At 41.0% G+C, this 22,466-nt stretch overlaps 1 long non-coding RNA gene across 1 annotated transcript; it reads left to right on the forward strand.

The window, feature by feature from the left end:
- Window positions 1-1,972: 1,972 nt before the first annotated feature.
- LOC119494723 lies at window positions 1,973-22,207 on the forward strand. The gene is made up of 3 exons (XR_005208279.1): window positions 1,973-2,159; window positions 8,510-8,511; window positions 22,195-22,207. It is a non-coding gene; the product is annotated as an uncharacterized LOC119494723 (long non-coding RNA).
- Window positions 22,208-22,466: the final 259 nt, after the last annotated feature.

Here is a 22,466-nt window from a genome sequence, read left to right on the forward strand (position 1 = left end):
TGACTTGACTTTCTAAGAAACAATACAATCTTCAAGGGAAGCACAACATCATTTTCTGCTGTGCAGTTCCACAACAAACCCCCAAATAGAGTGGAACCGCACAGCTCAGTAACACAGAACAATTTGTTTTATACAGGCCCACATAAGCCCCGAGCTTCCTGTTTTCACAGCTGAATAGAGTGGCATGGCAAGCCGTAATGTGTCAGAGCCAGCCATGTCATTCAAGAACAAAAAAACACAAGTAATGAAAGCCAAAATGACAGCAAAGCAGCAACTCTCTCCTGGAGCCAAAAGGGAAAATGACACCAGGGCTGTGGCCCGCGTGCTGTGACACATGTTGTGTCACTGGCTGTGAAATTACTTCATCCCTCTGTTTTGCCTGAGGAGGACAGGCGACCCGAGTGGAGAACTGGACTCCTTTGAAGGCTGAGAGCTGTGATTTAGTGCTGAACTTTAAAAGGACTGCTGCTTTCCTAGGCACTGGGCATTGGTGGTAATAAGGAGGATATGAGGGAGCATTGGAGTAAGGATATAGGGGAGCAGAGGGCACTGTCTGGGCACTGGCCCCCCTGTGCTCCTTGTTATTTGAGACAGTGGGAATGCTGCGAAATAGCCTATCTCATTACAGCTAAGCCTCTCTGGAACAGGTACGCTCCCAACGGACACTAGAGATAAAAGGCTGTCTCTGTGATTCCTCCACTGCCCGACTGAGCCGATGACCCAAAGTAAATCGCATCTATTTACTTCAATTTTAGATTGTAAGGAATATTAGTACATTTTATGTATATGATATGCCACCAACAGATTCATGCATCATTTTGTAATACATTAAAAGCTCAGTCAACAACAGTGGAATGTTGTGATTATGTTCAGCAGTGTCTTATACGACATAACAAGGGTGTTTCATGACTGGAAATTATATGCGCATATATTCAAATTTAGTACAATATTTAATTTTATTAGTGGCATGTTTTAAGATGTAGAGTTGAACACTTGTGCATCCCTTTAAAAAAGTTACTCTGAAAATGTCTATCTCAAAAAGCTGCCATAAAAAAAATTCAGTGAGATAAATCTTTTTTAACCAACTTTATTCCCGATCATAACGACCAAATATTCATTATTTTTCAGAATTGTATCCCTTTAAATGACAGTTTTTATGAAAAAAAACACACAAAAAATATTATTTTCTGTCTAGTAAATGCAAGGGGTAATTTGTTTTTCACAGTCTGTGATATGTCACTGATTATTAACAACATTAATTCTGATGTCAAAAAAATCTCCCACCTTAGAGGATAAAAAATGTCCTCCTCCTAAAACTACTATTAAAAAATCATATATATTAATATTATTTTCCACTTTCACTGAGTTACATTTTTTAACCAACATCAGTCCTGATCATAACGATCAAATATTCATTCAATTTCAGAATTTTAACCCCTTAAATATCAGTTTGTTTACCTGATGCCACTTTTTTTTTTTATGAAGAAAAAAATCCCACAAACATTGAATTATTTTCTGTCTACTAAATGATTTAGGGGGGTATTTTTCACAGTCTGGGACATTTCAATGATTAGCAACAACACTGATTTTCATGCATTGCATCAAACCCTGCAGTGCTCCATAATACAGCAGCAATGCCCCCTGTGGAAAACAGGAACATAGCATGTATTTGCCTTATAGGGCAAACAGGAGAAAATTGCACACTGTGGTAGGAAATAGTAAAAACTACAATTTTGAAGCTCCAGATTGAAAGCCCGATATAAGAGAAGGTATGATTTTATGCTGTAATGGGCGTGGGATCCAACATTGTGGTTTTGATGGGTTTTAATGGGGACATTTTTGTCCTTAAAGGAACAATATGACAACTAGCATTTTACAATGGGTAACACCAGTCTAAATTGTAAACATTGGAGCCATGGCCCGTCCGCTCCTCTGGTGTGACTGATAGCAGTTAGCGTGTGTTAGTATCACAGCGTTAGCTTCTGGCCATCAGCAGTAGTCCGAATCACTTCACCGGCTGTGTGTTTCAAATACTCGCTGCCTTGATGACCCAGCTGCACACGGACCACAGAGAGATGAGCTGAGGCTTTTCAGGTCAGGTAGAATCTTAACATAATGTCATCTCTATTGATCTAGTTCGTTTGCTTGCTTCCATGGCTGTTTAGTGTTTGCATGCCAATTTGTTTCATATGTAGCAACGGGCTGTCAAAATGGGCAGTGGACGGGATCACAACAGCCAAAACAAAAACAGACGTTTCGGACCGGAATGGAAATTTCAAAGAAGAACATACTGGCTCTAGCATTGTTGTCGGAGAAGCCAGAATTTCAGTTTAGCATGTCTCCTTAATCTCTGATGACATACCATCGTCTGAGTGTCTGTATTCTGGCTACACACTTTGTTATAAACTGGAGCTGAGGTTGAACTTCCAAAATAAAAAAAAATTAAAAAAAAGCTTGCATTCCTACCAACATTATGCATAAGGGTTCATTTAATTTAGGGAGGTGTTATCCTGCTTGATAATCTTTGACCTCTTCCCAGTCGATGCTGTGAGAGGTTTTGCTCTGGTGTTCACAGACAGATGATGGGTCACGTCGAGATGGTAACACACTAGTTGCAAAAACTCTTGCGGGTTAAGAGTACGAGTTTTACTCCGGGTAAGAGTTTTGTAAATTGTGGGGTACCATCTAGACATGACCCAGATGATGCTGTCTGTTCCTGGTGTTGTCAAGGGTCCTCACTGTCTTACTGATGTTGTATTCCCCACAGCTGTCACATGTGATGCCATGATGCTCAAATGTGAACATCAGACTAAAATCAATTGAGAAAATCCCAGTTGATGGATGTAAAATAATGCCTGGATCAGTTGTGATAAAGGTCGAAGATGATCAGTACATGCAGTCTGTATCCTGCTGCATAGGCGGATCTTAATATTCATCATGAAGTGTCACAATCGCTGTCCAATGTGCTGATGAGACCCCAGGGCTCATGGATGGAGGAGATGTCTTGCCGCCCATCAGTCAAGCTGACCGGCAGGATTAGTTGCTACTCAGATTGGATACTGATGATTTGCCCTCGCAAATATCTATGTTTTTTGCACCAGTTTGGGTTTTTTTTCTGTTTATCTTGGTCATCTCTATGCTGCAGGTCTCTCTCCCATGTGTACTGATTTGAATTTGCAATTGAAGATTTAAATTGTAAAACTTTTTTTTTTCTTCACATCAATATTTCGTATTAATATACACTCAGTAACTGCACCCTACTTAGTTTTAATGTGAATCTTGGGTCTGAGCTCATATTGTGTTGATTTGCTGGAAGTAAGACATTGCTGTGTGTGTGTGTTAATGTGTGTCTCTTGTCACCTGTGTGTAAAAGCTGCTAGAAATGGAGCAAATATGATTAAAACAAGTTATTATTATAAAATGGTCAAGAGCCAGCTGTCAATCACTCACAAACTCCGATCAAACGGTCAAACTAGGCCACGCTGATCAAATATAAATCAATATTCTGTTACTGTAATGCTTATTTCTCTCCTCAAATGTTTTCAGAATCATCTTGTAGTGTACTGTTTAGCTGTAAAAGGAGAAAGTTTGTGACCCGGCAGCCATGTTGAGACCTGTTGAGGAAATATCAAGCACCGCCCACCAGCCGGGCCACAGCCAATAGGAACGCTCTCTCTGAAATTACCTATGAAAACAGAGCCATGAGGAGAAGCAGAAGTCTAGTTTTCTCTCAGAACACTTAAATTACAATATGCTGAAAGGTTATTAAGGCATTTTTGCCCAATGATGCCAAAAACATTCTGCCTACTGCAGCTTTAAGGTCTGTCATATTTCCAGAAGGCTATTACTTGAAATGTGTCCCTGCATTACTCTGATGTCTCTTCTTTGGGGGGTAATATAAGTGATGGTAGGGGACCCATAAAAAATGTAGCCAAGGGGCCCATTACTGTAATCTCAATTTAATCACCCACTGCATGAAAGGGGTGGACATGAATTCATTCTGAATTCAAAGCAGTTGCTTGGTGAGGAAGTCTTTGTTCAGTTGTGAAATGCATAACTAAAGAACAGCTTTTAGGGCTCCAAACATTTGATCGATGATGGAATGTCCCTGTTATGTTTTCTGTTCTGTGAGTGTCTCCAGAATGCCAGACAGCACAGCAGAGAACAGCATAAGTACTTTTCACACAGCACATAGCAAAGGTGATCTATGCAACATCGAAAAAACACCAAACATGTGCTGCAAAAAGTTTGACAGTTGAAGCCAAGGTTGTTTCATCACAGCGACTGCACTTTGAGCAACACATCCTCCTACTCTCCAGTCACCCTGACACCTAGTCTACATTTACTGATGACACACAGCAGTTGGCTATAGGTTCTGGGTGACTGGTTCAGAGACTGGTAGCCACTCTGTAAAGATAGCGGCAGAGACGCTCAAGTGTCAGGGAGCTAGAGAGAGGGGACAAAGGAAAAGAGAGTAACAGCATGAAACGTAGACTTCTTTGGCTGAGGAATCTTGATGAGTTGTGTTCGGCTGTTTAATAGTGGAAGGGCCAAGATGAAAACCCATGGGCCTTGCCAGCTTTAGTCTGCATCCTTACAGTCCAAATGTCACAAACACTAGGAAACTGCTTGATGCTCGACTACATTAAATCACTGCTATGCTGTGAAATTAAATGCTACACAGTAAATGCTACAGCACCATTGTATGTTGACTGGAATAAAGGAACAGCTGAATGACTTTAGAACAGACTTCTAGATTTACTTTTTATCCGTATAGCTGGTGGGGCTTAACAGTAGCAATTTCAATCAGTCTAGTGTGTCAATTTTTTGTTCATCCATCCAGCACTTTGGCCCAGAGCAAGATAACTCAGGCCGGACTGTCACAACACTTGGTTGGATATTCATGGTGATACCTGGCACTGACCTTTCAGCTGGCATCTATTTCCCCCTTGACCAAAAACTTTGGTTCATTGTTCGACATTTTTGGAAACACACTTTCTTTCTGAGAGTAATATGAGAAGATGGATATCAATCTCATGTCTGTGTGTTAAGTACAAAGCTGGAGTCAATATGTAGTTAGCTTAGCTTAGCATAAAGACTGGAAGCAAGGGGTAGTACTTCAGCAATATATATATACTATAAAGCAAGGAATCACTGTGTGTGTGTACTCTATGTATATGTGTCCTTTGCATATCTAGAGAACCGTTCATCCGTTCTGCCTCACACTTGGCGGGTCCATTGTTGGGGATCCAAGGACATGCAGTGTCAGAGTTTTTGCAATGTCGGCATGTTCAATATTAATAAACTTTGAATAAACAAGTTATAGCGCTCTGTGCTGCAGCGGGGGGAGGGGGATTCAGGGCTCTGCGGACTGAGTCGAACATGTCGTCCACAGCGGGCCTTTACAGGCTGCAGCTCACTGACAGCAGTTCACTTTTGCTGCCGGATGCTGGATATACTAACGTTACAACCGAACTCTTCCTCACTTCCCTGGAGTCAATGAGGAATGAGCGGTTCTGCAAGCAGTACTTCCAGGATCCAAGCAATCGGCCTGTTGCGAACGGGTACGCGTTCTGAGCAGCCACTGCACTATTTAACATCAATTCTAGATATAGCGGCTAACTGCTACAGGAGGCTCATTCAGAAGGAATAACACTGCTGCCAGCCTGACAGCAGAACAGTGAGGTCTGTCTGATTTGAGTGGAGAGGTATTCTAACCACCCAACAAACATCTCTCCGGTTTTATTACTCTCTCCCCAGAGCTGCAGTAAAACTGCCGAGAATTTATGGCTGAATTGGTATTCTCATATGAACTGGATGTCTTTGGAAAGTTAAGGGAGAGTGATGGTATATATATTTTTTTGAAATGTTTTTAAAGCAAACCACCATCAGATTTTCCCCCAATTCGGTGACATTTGACCGATGTACCCTCGAGTCATAATGCAACCTTATGTCAGATTCCCACCAAATACAGTATGATCCCTTAGCTGATGTGCATGCCATATGTGGTGTGATTTGGAGAATGCATTGGTGATCAGACAAAAAAATACTAGTGCACAAGCTGAATATATTTACCAAATACCAAGCTTGAGACAGGAAAAAAGAGCTACAGCACCACCTATAGCTGGGTTTGCAACAGATTCTGAATGGTAACACATCCAGGGTTTTATATTTTGGAAGACCTACTGGTGAGATAAAGTATTTTCCCGAAAATTATATTGTACAATCTAAGATCATAACCATGCACACATAATGCATAACCTAATATAAAACTAAAAGGTTCCATCACCATGATGCTTGAACTTTAAATATGAAAAACACTCCAGGTATATCATGTACTAAGTAGTTGAAGCTCCCTCCATGGTCTAGAAAATAGACTTCAAATAACTTCTTCTCAACCTCTTGCTGAGTTCATGAAACCCTATTATGAATAATATAATACTTTATCAAGTCAATTTTTGGGAATACATGCTGTTTAGGAAAGGTGAGAACATTGCACATTGCAGGGCTTTTTACCATTGTGAAATCACAGCACACAGTGGCGTTTGGCCCAGGCACCTGCCGTGTTATTGTTTTTCACACAGTGGAGACTGGCCGCCTCACGATCCCTCCGCTGTCATTTCCATCATTTCTCCTATCAGACTCTCTACTTAGCCCATCGTCTCCAGTTGAAAGCCCCTGAGGTGAAGAAGTACACAATCATTTTCACGGTTCTACTCCCTCCATCCTGTGTCATTACTCCTTGTATCGCCCTCCCTCCCTCTGCTGCCAGTCCTCGCAGGTAATACTGAGCTGACAGCTTTCATTCCTGCTCCAACAATGATCACAGGAGACAGAGAGGGGGCTGAAGCTCAACCATCGCAGTCATCTCCCCTTTGACTGGCCCGTCATCTCGTCGTGCCGCGACTGCAGCGGGCAGACAGGGAAACCAGGCTGGTGTCAATGCTCACGCATCAACTCCATTCTGGCCTTGGACAATTGGGACATCTCACTCTCGTCTGTGGCTGTTTGGGGTTCTTGCTGCGAGCACCTTGGCTAAAGACTGCCAAGGTGTAATGACTCAAAATACCTACAAAACACCCTAATAATTTACTTTGCCAAATACTGTATGTTTTGGAGGACACATAATTGCTTAATGTGTTGCGTTCTCTGCCAGCATTTTTCCAGTCCAGGAAGTGTCATGTTTTTATAATAAAGCTTTTTGCTCAAATTCAAGGAGGTGATGTTTATAATCCTAATTTCCTAATTGTACTGAGGCTCCATCTCCATGAACCGGGGCTTCATCTTTGCTAAAGGACATTAGTAAGTTATTAAGTAGTATTAGTTTGTTAGGTAAGTACTAAGTAAAGTATCTTACAGTCTATACTGCTTTTCCCCCTACCACCACTTAGTCTAGTTCCAGATCACTAAATCACCACCCATCTCCAATTTGTTCAGTAAGTAGGACAAATTGACCGATCAGAGCTTTTTAGGCGGGCTTAAGAATGGGGACCACTTTTAATGCCTTTGTTCTTTAACAGTTCCAGTTGAGGGGAGTTTATATTTGTTCATTAAAGTATAAAAGTAAAAAGTATTCTTTTGCCATTTCAAACAATGTCATCTATATAAGATGTCACACATTTCCAGTTGTAAATAAGGCTACTAAAAAATCGGCACAACTGTATGTCTTGGATAGGTGCATCTGAGGAGATTAGGTATCAAATTTGTATTTACAATTTTGTAGTCCTGCACATTGCCTTCATTAGAATCTGTTTTATTGGATACCATGTTTTGGTCATCCAACCTTGGAGCAATAAGGCTTGATGACCAAAACATGGAATTCAATAAAGCTGATAGCTAGGGAAGACAGGATGAGACTCCGGCCTCATTTACAATTAAAGAAATTAAGTAATGAAGTTGGTTTAAGTGTAGTGCAGTGGGGACGTCTGAAATTAGTTCAAGAAAAACGTCATAAAGCTTTCATTCTGAACCGTATGAAGCTGTGCTTTGGACGTCTGTAATTGACGTTGAAAAGACGTCTGAAATGACGTTATAAAAACTTAGATTTTTAACCATGTAAGGATGTCACTTGGACATAAATAGTTAAACGTTTTGGGCTGTTGACGAAGATGTTAAATTGACGTCTTTCGGACGTATCTTTGCTTAGTGGGCATCTTCCTTCATAGATAGCTAACTAGCTACATCTGTGTAAAATGGCAACATGTATAAAGATAGAATCAACAAAGCTGTACAGGTTGTTATTTAGAACACTTATTTCAACATATTTATTTGATGGTTGTGAAAAACATGAACTGCTCCAAGCAACCACTACCACAGCTTCCGTGTTGACGGGTGGGATGCACACATCACTTGGTACTGTTTGGTTAGGGCGCAAGCAAACAATCCAAGAAATGGGCTAACATGAACATGATGTCGAAAAATTAAGTGAAATTTAGTTTGATTATCAGTCTAACACTGAATTCATACCAGGCATTGATGCAAATAATTAAATGTTTTCTGCAGCCGAGAGGCGTGTTCATGCATTTCAGGCAGGAAGACATTCTTTGTAACATAAGTCGACATGTCACAGGAGTCACAAGATCTGTTTACTGATTGGCTGCGGGTACTGTCTCACTTCCCAACTTTTAGTTTGGCTACACTTCGCCGCAGAATCAAACGGCCTCAGCTTGTTGAGCTCAGGAGTGGCTGCTGCAGCTTAGATATTGGTTAAGAAAGTTCATTCTTGACCTCAGTATGTGTGAAAAATTAATCTCAAGGTCAACTTAGTAACCTTTTTGGGAGGTTTCAACCGCTTCTCACAGTCTTCATCAGCACATGGAGTTTGCATTTGGTTTGGTTTTAGGTATTTAATCAAGACCATCATCTTTCCGTAACCTTAAATCAGTGCTTTGAGATGCCTAAACACAAGATTCATGTGAAAGTTCAATCTTGTGATGACAGGGATGAAGACTGCAAGATGCGATCGAAAGCTCCTGATAATTAGTAAGTGGACCTTTGAGTTCAGGTTATTCTTTTAGATTACTGTTCCCAATGTGAAAAATGAATTTCTGTGTTCAAATTGAAAAGACTAACTCAGAGACCTGATCTGGCCTCCTGAGAGACATAAAGTAAGAGAAAAAACCTTGGCAATAGGGAATTAGTTGTGCATTCCAGTCCCTGTTCCGAACACACACGGCCCCGTGTCTCAGTCTCATCGAACGAACAAATCGAGCGAAAACAAACCCTTCAACTGAGCCTGCACCACTTCCTTCTTCTTCTACTAAACCTCTAAATCCTTCAATAATAAAAACAGAGCTGCGAGGCACATGTCGTCCTCACAGCCCTGCTTCTCACTGAGCCTCTCCCAAACATCACAATTCCTGAAGTGAATCTCTGCTTTGTTCAAAAGACAGCCTCATTTCAGTCCAGCTCACTCCAAAACTTGAAAGTAATTTAGTCCCGGGGAGTTTTTGAAACATTTATGTGGGCTGGGCCATGCATATTTCATCAGAGGGCGGTAAAGTTTAAAGTAGGACACACCTACTGTACTGCACAGCAATGAGACTTACAGCTCCATTCTTCTCAGACTTTATACAGTGGCCATGGAAAGTACTTTCTGATTGACTGGTATACCTCAAATGTCATTCCTGTCAACACTGTAACCACTACTAAACAACAGAGAGCAAGGTTTACTAATCTGCCGGGAACCATAGCAAAAATAGATTTGTTTTGGTTGTGGTTGTATATACTGTATGTAATATATTGTGTTATTAGATTGCTGCTAGACTGTCTTGTTAATACAGGTGCATGCCTCCCTTTGTGTGCGGCAAGCGGGAACAAACAGTTTTTGACTGCAGTGAAAATGTTGTTTTTGAAAGGCTAAACGCCAACAAAAATGGATTAAGGCAGAATATTTCATTTTTAGAAATAATTACATCAATCTTTTTTCAGAAAACGTTGACTTTTTTGGACGCTCTGGAGCACAACTCAAACCACATCCTGTCTGAAAGGGCCATAAGACATCGATGGACATGAGGCTTCAACCTAATTATCGTATTATTTTATTGCCATTTATATATCGATCACATGACAATCAATTTGTTGTATATAAGGAAACCTGAAACAGCCTCCGAAAGATAGCCGAAAACATTGAATAAAGCGTGGTGTTCATGATGGACTTGCATGATTGCATTAAAGCTCACACTGGTCTGCACCTCGCTGTGTGTGTCTCAAAGTAGGAAACATGCTGATGTTTAGCAGGTATACTGTATACCATGTTCACCATCGCAGTTTAGGATGAATATTTTTGCAGGTTATAAACTGAAAGTTTTGGACAAATTAAACTTCTATCTGAAAATGGCTCCAGGGCAAAAGTCAAAGGGTCGCCAGAGTTATTACAATCCATCCTGAGGGGAACATGAATGTCGGAACCAATCCATCCTACAGTTTGTGTGAAATGTCAGTCTATACCAGGCCCACGTCTGGCCTGCAGGCCAAGTTCATAAATCTCTACATACATTTTTTTATTATTTTATAGATTATATTAATGTTAAATGTATTTCCTGAGTGCTTATTTTTTATTTCATACAAATCATTTTCTATTGAAAATATATTTTTTTACCACATTCAACTCTTAGTGGGCTGTACTAAACTGTGCAACTTATCAATATAAACATGTTCGCAAGGTAGGACCTAGCCAGGCCACTATAGTGAGGTGAATAATACCACCTGAAGCAATATTACTGCAGGTAAAATATGAATTTCTCCACTGTTTATTTTCTTAAATGATTTTTCCACTTCAGAAACAAGGCTTGAACAAGTGGCTTGAGAGCTTGGCATGAACACAAGCCAATCTGACAAAAGCTTGACTGAGGGAGACTGAGGCTGAAATAGAAATCTGGACTGGCTTGATCTTGCAGGTGATCGTTCGCAGGTGATCAATCAGGCAGGGAGCAGCTCCTGAAACACACACCCATCAACAGCAAGGCTGTGACAAATGCAAGTGAATCCCCTCCTTAGTTTTAGTTTAGAATCATAAAGCTGGTACTGAAGACAGCTGTCTACTTCATCTGTATTAAGGAAGGGTGAAAGTATCTTAACTCCGTCTGTGTGTGTCTGTACTGTACGTGATGTGTGTTGTTGAGAAGCTTATGTCATCGTGAGCTGCTTCGTATTGTATTATCTTCTCTGTGCGCTGTGTGTGTACTTGTGTGTGGCTGTGTGTTCAGATTGGTGTGATGTTGATTCATGTGTAATCTCATATCTGAGGCTGCTGTCCACAGCAGGCACTGCACACAGTCTCTGTAAGAGTGTGTATGCAAATGTGTGTGTTCTTCATCTCTGGGCGGGCGAGAGGGGAGGGGAGACGGATGGTTCCAACAACACTTTCACGTTACAATCAGCTGTTCGTTCATGTCCCGTGTTCACAACGTTAAACATTGTTTTACAAACATAGTAGTTGTTATCCCAACCATGACGTTTTTTTTTCCTAAACCTAACTTAGTGGCTTTGTTGCCTAATCCTTAAGTGATGCCGAGGGTTACTATAGTGGTTTTGATGCCAAAACCTAAAGTGGCGCCGAGGGTTGTGTCAAAGTGGTCGTAAGTGATGAGTTGGGATGAGAAAATGTTTGTCTGTTTCGATACAAATAACCAACTAAATGCACATAAACAACAACTGCGAACAGTCAAATTTCAAAACATTAACTCAACACATAACAAACTCTTAGAATTATTCGGCTTTTTTTATTATGTTCATGCTTTTTAGTGCTACTCCAGTCCGGTCTGTACAAGGCCCACCGGGCTTTCTAGTAACTCCAACTCATCCATAGCAATATTAGACGGTCAGAGAAACTGTTCTGGAAGTCAGGTGGCATTGTATAAAGGGTGTCAAGGTCTGTGTAGGGAGGAGTTCGGGGCGAATGGATGGGTCAAACAAACACAGGACTTTCACTCAGGATGCTGTGTAAAAAACACATGTCAACGGTGATATATTTTAAGTACGCTATGTAAAGTACTTGACTTGTATGTAACGTAGGCTACGTAACTGGAGGTACACAAACGTTACTTAACCCAAACGTTACTTAACCCAAACCACGATCTATGTTACTAAACCTAACCAAGTAGTTTTGTTGTGATGCCAAGTAGTAGTAGTGTACAGTGGGGTTTTTAGAGCTTTCTCGCTGGAAACAGCTGCTTGCTGTTGAATCCAGGTTGCAGAGGGGGGCTTAGACTAAACCAAAACAGTCCACTAAATGAGGCTAAAAATGCTCTGCAGAGCTGGTGATAGAGTTAGTTTGTGATCTCTTTTGTAGCTTAAGTTGTTTATATAAATATTAGCAAAGAGATCAGACTGATTGTAGTGAGATGACTGAATTTGAAAAGGACATATGGGTTCATGGTACAGTACATGTCACTGCAAACTGAGCAACTGAGTGTCCTCTTTTAAAATAATTCCTCCAGCTGGTACATGGCCACCCAGTGAGTGCACCCATGGCGATCAAATACAGGCTCTGCCAATGTCTCAGGAACATCAGAGGGAGGGTGTGTGTGTTTGTGTCTCCAGCATCTCTGATTCAAGCCTGTAGGTGAACAGAAACAGCTCTTTGGTAAAGCTAGTTTGATGTGTCAGACTTGTTTTATACTGTAGAAAAGAAAGACGACTTGTGTCAGTACTCCCACCTTCACCTTGGCCAAACCATCTGTAATGAAAATATCCCAGGCTGAGCCTAAATTAAAGCTGCCTCACCAGCCATTTTACATCCAAAGTAATTGAAACAAATATGATCCATGCCACCCCTCTGGAATTTAAATTGCGCTCCTGTCATCAGCAATCTATTCCACAGTGTGCTTGAAGCTTATGTTCCTATAACTGCCATGAGTTACATGCACTAAATCACTTCCCCTCATTGGAGCCTCACTGGTTGAAGGAAGCTCAATGAATCATCTCCCTCACCTGTCTGCTGTGTGTGACAGAGTGGCAGATGGGAAGTGATTGAGCGTAAACACTGAGGGCTCTGAGGAGGGAGGATGTGATAGCGTCCGGGCTCATCACGCCACTGTCGCCACGGATATATGTTTGCTACTTTCACAAGCCTGGAAAAGATGAGTGGATTATAGTTCCTATACGGTGCAACATGGGGACACGATGAGGGTGATTGTAAAGTCAAAAACCGGACTCAGGTGTAGTAGCTGGCAGTATTTTACTGTGAGCTGACCAGAAGCCCAGTAAAATTGTCCAGTGGAGATAAATACAGAAATGGACATGTCTTTGTTCATTTCTATTTCTGTACTTTTTTGGTGTTGTCCTACAGTACTCTATAAGTTTTGACCTATCAGTGGTTTCACACAATGTTATAAAGTATGTTAGTGCACAGCTATTTTCAAACTGATGATGTTTCAAAGTGAGTTAACCGGTAACACCAACACATACTGAGGCTTTGTCATACCCCTCGGCACTTGTTGGTAGTAAACACGTGCTTGTGAATAAAACAAAAACACTTGCTTAGGTTTAGGCAACAAAGCCAGTTAGGTTTATGAAAAAAAACAACAATATGGTTGGGCTTAAAATGATGACGTTTGAAAAGTGAAAATATTACTTGACATTGTGTACACCGGACACGAACGATCACCTGATTGTAACTTGAAAGTGAAACACTAACAGCGGTCTCCTGGATGAAAGCCCTGTGTTTTTGGTTCCGTCCATCACCACGGCACTTTCTCTGAGCTTTTACTGTTGCAGCAGATATAATTACATTGGAGTTAATGGAAAGCCCGGTGTGTTTCATACCGGTGCTAAAGGGTGCCTTGTGCGGTAGTATCACCTGCCGATGGGTGTGACAAATTATAGGTAATTTATGCTCTGGGAATGAGAATGAGCAGGTAACACATAGCCCCATTAGCAAACAAGAGCCTTACCAAATTAAGTTTTATAACTAGGTTCTGGAACAAATACCATGCCTCAAACACATCCACTTTCGGCACAAATGCATTTAAGCACATCTGATCCGTTCACTTCCCCTTGACTTTGGAACCCATTCGTCTGACAATGGATAAGCCTCTGGGGGCAAGGGGGTATATATATCTTGGGTTTCCGTGTAGCCCGTCGATATTTGGGCCAAGAATTCCTTTTTCGTGTGCTGCTCATTGTTTAAAATCTGACTATACTTGCGATGCAAGACTGGAGTTGGGGACGCGTACGACCATATTGCTTCACAAGTAGCCAGTTTACAAGTGAATTGTAAACAAATAAAAACTAAATCCATAGATATAAAACAATGGACGTGACATTGGGTCATAATTAATGGGATAACGGTTCGCCATCTTATCCGATTATTGTTTACAATCACCCCAAATGGGCAGTAACTGGTTGTCGACCTGTTCAGCACCTAACTGCTTTACCAAAAGGACCAAAGAGACCAGTGAGGCTGGCACCACTTTCCACCCATCAGTGTAGAGTAGATGAGAGACTTTTTTTTTTTACATATGGGTCAATTAAAACTACAACAAGTTGGTGAACTAACGCTAGGTAATGGACCAGCTGAGTTATTGCTGATTGCTAGCTCAACAGCATTGATCTGTTAGCTCAACAAATAAGTTATAATCAGCAAATATTGGATTAATGTTAGCTTAGCTAACTTGTTTTGTTGTCTTGTGTTTTTACGTTATGTGACATACATATATATATATATATATATATATATACTGTATATATATCTTCCTGCCTTCAGCTGACACCGGTCCAACATTACTCTCCTCCATGCATCCGTCAACAACCCTGATTCCTCCCCTCATCCCTTACCCATCTACCCCCCCATTCCCTTTATCCCTCCCTCCAGACCCTTAATCTCTCCCTCCTACATCATCTTGGCTCTCCTCCATCCTCAATATGTAATGAATTATTCTAAACCCATATAATTATTGGCGTGGTCTTTGTTAGTGAAAATGGATATGTCAATACAATAAGATGTACAACAGACAGAAGCTGTCGCGACTTGTTCCCTGTACAACATGCAAACAGACCACAATAAAACTGTCTCATTTGTTTATGAAAGATAACAAACACATTAAATAGAAGCTGTGCGATCCAATTCAGATAGTACTTCAACATGCATGGCATCTGTAGAGAGATCTGTAGTTTGAAAATGAACAATCATAATTTGACATTTTCTGCAGCCGGGAGTTGTGTTAATGTTTTTCAGGCTGGAAGAAATTCTTTGTAACATACTATAGGTCAACATGTCACAGGAGTCACAGGATCTGTTTACTGACTCACTGACGCTAAAAGTTACACTTTTCCCAACTTTTATTTTGGCCGTACTTTGCAGTAGAATCAAATAGCTGCAGCTTGTTGAGCTAGGAATGACCGCCGCAGCTTTTCATAGCCGTAGGCCGCACTTGGTAGATAGATCAGTATTCAGAATTATCGTCAGTTCTCCAAAGAGATATATGGAAATATGAACAGGAAATTGCATGGTTTTGTTGCCTCATTTGCCCTTTTAGTCATATCTGTGTTGATATGAAAAGCATGTTTACAGCTCTCAGTGACACATTTGTCTCCGTCTGATTCATTTAAACAAAAGAACACAATTGATATTTCCATTACATGAATCTGTCTACTTGTTTATTCTATTTTAAAGTTGGAATTCTGCTTGAGTCCTTCAGAGATTTCGGGGAAAATATCGTGTCCTCTTGAAGCTCTGCTTACCCCGAATTAGCTCAAATCCCGATTAAACAGCCCACATTGACTCAAGGAAATGGGATGGATGCACTGTCAGGCGTCTGGTTATCAAAGGTGGCCTCAGAAATGTCTACTACCTCTCTCATAGAGTTTTCCCTTCAGCTGGCATCTGGCGGGACGGTCGAATGAAGCGGCTCTGACAGGCAATTACTGTATTTAATATCTCTTGGCAGAAGGAAGGCGTCATTGTTTGGGTTTGAGCACAGTGAATCCCAGACAGGATCAACTGTGACAGACGCTTTCTATCCACTATCCTCCAATTGTTATCCCCAGCAACCTCCTCCTCCAGCTTTCTCTAGTAAGAGCTGAAAGCAGCCACAATCCAAATGAAGATGTATGAATATTTTACCACCACTGGGTCCACTGTGTCTTCAGCAGGGTCAAAAAACAACAACTTTGTTTGGTGCGTCATGTATAAATCATGAATCTTCACAAGTCTTCTGAATGCAGATTCGGGGGGTAATTATTTGTTGGTCACAATCACTTATTGCTCGGACTCATTTTAGCTCATTGTTCGGCGCGATGTCGTGTCTTCCCATTGTTTCAGCAGAACAAACGAAAGAGCAATCATCTACAAGTGGCGTGAGCTGAGCAATTTCCAGCATTCATCTGCACCACAGGCCACAACACAGCCTGGAGAAAACTCCAAATGGAGTTTTAATGTTTGTTTCTATAATTAGATTAAACCAAGTTGAAATATACTGTTTTGCCTTAGGTGACTCGTTAGTGTGTACAAAATTATGTTTCAGACCAAATTACCAGCTCTGCTATCTAATCTGGAGCAGGATTTGCATAATGTGCTTTTTTTAAATATCTATATTAATGAATAGGGGAGGACAAGAGAGGAAAGTGCATTAGTACAGTATACATTTAACCATCAGTTTCCCCAACACACACACACATACATACAGACACACACTTCCAGTTTTATATATCCTCCCTGCTTCCCTCGTCTGTCGTGGAGATTTCTCAGCGTACAGGGAATAATAGGCAGCAATAATAAAATGCTCCACTGCTTTCATCCCAAATTCTAAATCTTTTTTTACCATATTCATGAAGAAGTCGAGACGTGTAGAAGGAGGACCAAACATCAGAAGTACGCAGTCCTTCCAGGAATTTATGACCATTGGTTTGCATGAATTCATTTTATTTTCGCTAAAATGGTCTAATGCTTGCAAATTTGACCAATTATCACACATTTCCACTTTAAATTAATCAGATTCACGACCACTGCTGCAAATCCAAATCAACTAAAATCAAACATCAACACACTCATTTACTATTAATGTATTCCCATTACAATACCTCACACAAAATGAAATACATCACCCCTAAGCAAACTACAATTTAGACCCAGCGATGTTTCCGAACCGTCTACCTAAACCGAACCATCTTTAACGTAATACCTCGCACTAATTATGTTTTGTGGAGCTTGTTGGGATTGCTGCACATCCTGATAGAAAACACTACTTGTAAAGTAGTTCCTCAAAAATGTTTAATTTTCTGCCACGCAAAACAACCATGTTTTAACCTGCTTACTTGCAAATTTGAAACATTGCAATTCAAGGCATAATCTGTCTTACTATTACACCATGAATCTGACAATGAGTCCGTCTGTCCATCTTCCTGTCTGTCTGTATGTCCTTCGAATATCTCGCGGGTGTATTGCTGGGGACTCAAGGGCATGCAGCGTCAAATGTGGTGCAATTAGGCCAGACGATGGCACTATAACAATGATCTTTACATTCTGGCCTGTAACCTTTCAACCCTTCGTCTCTGAAACTTTTTTTTTTTCCAGGATCTTGTGGGTCTAGATGAATCTAACACCCTTTTGCATATAGATGTATTTTCCGCCATTTTGAATTGTGTCTTAATCAGTTTTTTTCACTGCTCCTCCTACAAATTTTGAGCAATCGTCACCAAATTTGGTACAGAACATCTCTGGACCAAGCTAAAAAAAGCAAGTAAAAAGTAACTTTTTTAGATTTTTGATGTTCCATTCAGTTTTGCTATAGCCAGCCCTCAAAGTTAGTTGAAATACTGTGGGCAGGGCTTATATTACAAAAAAATGTCATACCTCCTTAACACTTTGTGCTTTTGCAACAACATTTGGTAGACGTGCAGATAGGATGTCTGAGTGACCATAGCAGCATCATCTAATTATAAAGGAAGGAATCTGTCTGTCTGTCTTCATATGTATGTAGTATGTATGTATGACTGTCCATTGCATATCTTGAGAATCATTCAATCAGTCAACTTTTCACTTGGCGGGTGCAAGCAGCCATACAACGCTGCAAACAGCACTTCTGGGGTCCAAGCAATCGGCCCGTTCCGGATGGACACGAGCTCCAAATGGGCACTGCACTAGTTGTGATTATAGTAATAATTTGAAGAGCAAAGTGTTTGTCATCTTTTCTGTTGATTGAGAGGACTGTAACCAAAAGAATTGTTGTAATCGGGCAATTGTCGTTCACTGTTTGTACTTAATAAAGTCTGCATAGTGAGGAGGTTAAGGTGGAGGGATGGGTCAAACAAACACAGGACTTTCACCCATGAGGCTGCTGTTTGTGTCCCGTGTGAAGTTAGTTAGTTAAGCACGTAAGTTACGTAAGTAACAAACATACTTATTTTAACCCAAATCACAAACTTTTCCCAGACCGAACCAAGTAGTTTTGTTACCTATAAACAGGTTTTGCACTGCAGGGGTACTGATCACTCGTTTTGCTTGACATTCGTAGGAGAGCGCACAAAAAACATATTTTATTAAGATTCTTTCTTGCCATTTCTGAAGCTTTCAACCATATCTTTTGGAGCCAATCCCAGCTGACATTGGGCAAAAGGTGCGGTACACCCTGGACAGGTTGCCAGGCAATCACAAAGGCCCCTTTCACACAGCTTGTTCAAGGCAGGACTGTTGCACCATTATCCCGCCCCACTGCTCTATATAAAAGGTACAAACATGGAATGGGGGTACAGTGTTGTTCCGCCGTTAAGGAGGTAGTGGAGGTAGTAACAGAGCTGAATTGACATGTAAAAGAGACAGCCAGCATGGAGGGACTACAAGCGATGTGACGTACACACACACTCGATGCCAACACTTAATGTTAGTAACCTAACACCTGCATGTCTTTGGAATGTAGAAGGAAGACAAGAGGAGAACATGCAAACTCCACACAGTAGGGTCAAGACGGATCATACCTGAAACCCTCTTCCTGTGACTGTACTAACTGGCTAGCCACTGGCTAAAATAGACAATAATCAAGATTCCAATAAAAAGGAGTGCAAATTACAAAATAAATAAATCAATTCCAAGTGATTTGCATACACACACTGTTAGCACATATAAAGCTTCAGATGTGATTTAGGCATTAACAGCAGGAATATGGTTTCCTTCCATGTTTGTAACTCGTCGAAAGCCTCCACAAATATGCAAAAAAATGTGCATGTCTGTGATCAGCGGTGATTGGACCTCCATTGATTTCAAATACATTTGAAGACATGAGCAACAAAAGGAACAGGTGGCTGTATACTCGTGTGTTTCCCTTTAGAGCAGTATTAGATGATTAATGATACGGCTGAGAAAAACAAAGCCAAGCAACATTTTTCTTCCTTTCTCTCTCTCTCGCTTTTGTTTGTCTACCTAGTTAGTCTGAGACAGTACAGTTGTAACGAATGTCTAATTATTGTGTTATTGACAACTCAAAAGAAATACAAAGGTATTATTTGTGCCAAATGTGTCCAGAGAGCAAATAAGAAAAACAGCTAAATCCCCATGACTGCAAAGAAAAACAAATCTAAATGCTAAATTATATACAGTGTCAGCGTTTTGAGCAGACTTCCAAACTGCATTCCACATTATCTTCTTTCTATCTGTGTTCGTCTACTGGTCAGTGTACAGCATTCTGTTAAATAGCATCATCTTGCCAAATTCAACAGTGGCCCCTCATGTGTCCATCTCCTCCACCCAGAGGACCCGCATCTCCCCTGGCCCTTGTTCTCCTCCACAGCCCAAAGGCCTGGCTCTTTTCCTGGACACCTCTGGAGCCAACAGGTGGCTAACACCTGCAGAGGCAGCTGGCTAACCGTCCAGCCATCTGCGTGACCGCTGTATCCACGCAGACAGTCCACAAACAGGACTGGACCGCTGCGGCACAGAGCCTGATCCCACAGGACTTCTTGTTTGGTTTAGTTGGAAAGGTAATGTTAAAGAAGGACAGAAGTACAGAAGGACTTTAGCTTATTAACTATAAAGTGTGTGTAGCTCCATTGGTCCTCATTTGCCAAGGCATGCGCAAAGGAGTTTCTACCTTTCAGGTACTACTACTACTACAACTACTACTACTACTGGTTCGAGTTTATTTTGGCATGCTATAAAAATAACACGTCCTAAACTAAGTCCAGACTGAAGAAACATAAGTAATTTGGGATTGCCCTCCAAGATGACCCATACAAGTGTTTTCTGATCTGACAACCTTCTCAGCGGGGCGGCATCGTTTGTCAGTGCCCTCCAAAATCTAATGCATTATGGTCTTTTTCTGATCTGCCATCTCCATGGTCAGGCTGTTCTCATTCACTATTCGTATTTATGCCCATGAAAAGTAATGCACTGTAATTTGTATATAACCCATGTAATCGTGAGCCAGGTTCTTGCAGGGCTGCCTCTAAGGAAGTCAGGTGACGTAGTGTGAGGAGAGACAAAGTCTGCATGAGGAGGAGGTCGGGTAGGATGGACGGGTCAAACAAACTTGAAGGACTTTCACCCATGTGACCGCTGTTTGTGTCCCGTGTGAAACCAAGTCATCGTTGACTTATTTTAACATAGGTACTTTTGCTGCGTAACTTGCATACTTAGTTAATGTCATGCATGTAAGTTACATAACAAATATACTTATTTTAACCCAAACCACCATCTTTTCCTAAACCTAACCAAGTAGTTTTATTGCCTGAACAGATTCTGCACTGCAGACGTTGACTTATTTTAATTTACATACGTAATTTAAATAACATAAACACCTATTTTAAGCCAAACCATTATGTTTTACTAAATATTACCAAGTTTTGTTGTTTTGTTTCAATTTACAATGTTAACCACATGATTAAAACTGTGACCGCAATCCGGGAGAAAATATGTTTCCCTCCAAATGAAATTAAGAATGAAGTTTAGTTGTCTGGGAATGTAATATTGTATGAGACAGGGATGTACCCTCACTCTGTCACTTTGATGATTTTGGGACAATTAGAACTGATTTCTAAATCAAAGTGGCTTGATAAATATGGTAACTGTGTTTTGTTTTTGTTCTATCGTCAAAGTTTGTTTGAGAGGATATTGCATTCCTGGTGCTAGTTAACTTATCTCTAGAGAAAGGACTAAGGCACTGCATTTACAGCAGGGAGCAGAGTTTAGAAATCAGTCAGTGATAGAGAATGGACCCGACAACACATTGTCACCCTAACTCGACACATATCGCCGCTTTGTCACGCCCATTTCCGTCACTTTAGGTCCAGGCAACAAAACCACTATAGTTAGGTTTAGGAAAGAACAACATGGTTGTGCTTAAAACTACTACGTTCGTACAGTGAAAGTGAAACTGAACGTTGTGAAAACAGGACAGGAACGCACAGCTGATTGTAACATGGAAGTGAAACTAACATACCGAACACGAACAGCGGTCTCCTGGATGAAAGTCTTGTGTTTGTTGGACTCATCCACCTCTGCCCTTAGTCTTTCAACTCTTTAAACAACGTCACCACAGTCACTCCCGGCGCACTTTCTCTGCGTCTACTGTTGTCGCGGATGGGTTTACATTGTAGTTAATGGAAAGCCTGGTGCGTCTCATACTGGTGCTAAAGGGTGCCTTGTGTGCCGGTATCACACACTGACGGCAGTGGCAAAGCGTTGGTATTCGATGCCCTGGGAATGAGAAGAATGAGAAAATAAAACTTTAATATTATTCATACATTTAAATAATGTAAGCAACCAAATTAGTGGTAGCTCCTACACTTACAATCAGCTACAGATGATGTTGGAGGATATTTAAGTGGGAATGGAAACGGAAAATTATAGGAATGGGGACAGCAGAAAGTAGTAACATTCTTGGCATGGTTGTCCATCCCTTTCACCATCTGTCACTGGGTATCCCAGTGTTGTATAAAAAACATTTAAAAAATAAATTTTAAAAAAGCCTGTATTTACTGAATATTTGTTCAGTCAGTTAAAATTTGAATACTGATATATAGCTTAAAAGGGCAGTTTGCTTTTGAAAACAGCTGAAAATAAATCGGGCTTAACCGTTTCTGTCAGTTGTGTGGGTGTTGTAGGATTCTGTGTTGGTTATTCTCCTCGTATTTCAAAGCAAATATATGTAAATATTCAAATTTGATCTATGTATCTTCCGGTCTCAAATGGCTTGCATAAACTCTCGTCCTGCTTAAAGCACTGCCAGCAAAAGTGGAGAGCAGAGAAAAACACAAGTCAAGAGAAGGCTGGACTCTTCTTGGCGTTCCTCCTGTAAATCCCAGCCTGAGGCCACCTCCTCCCACACCTCTCTTCTCCATCCAGCCAGCCAGCCCTCCCCCAAACCTCCACCTCTACTCCCCCCACATCTTCTTCCATCTCCTCTCATCTTCTCTCCTCCTCACTCTCTCCAAATAAGTGCTTCTCAACGTGGTGCTGGCGAGGCCTGTCAGTCAGCAGGGCTTCAAGACTTCTTCAAGGCTCCTTTCACTGGTTACTTATTTTCTCCCCGGTT

Source organism: Sebastes umbrosus, chromosome 9, assembly GCF_015220745.1.
Source record: "Sebastes umbrosus isolate fSebUmb1 chromosome 9, fSebUmb1.pri, whole genome shotgun sequence".
In the NCBI taxonomy this organism is placed as follows: Eukaryota; Metazoa; Chordata; class Actinopteri; order Perciformes; family Sebastidae; genus Sebastes; species Sebastes umbrosus.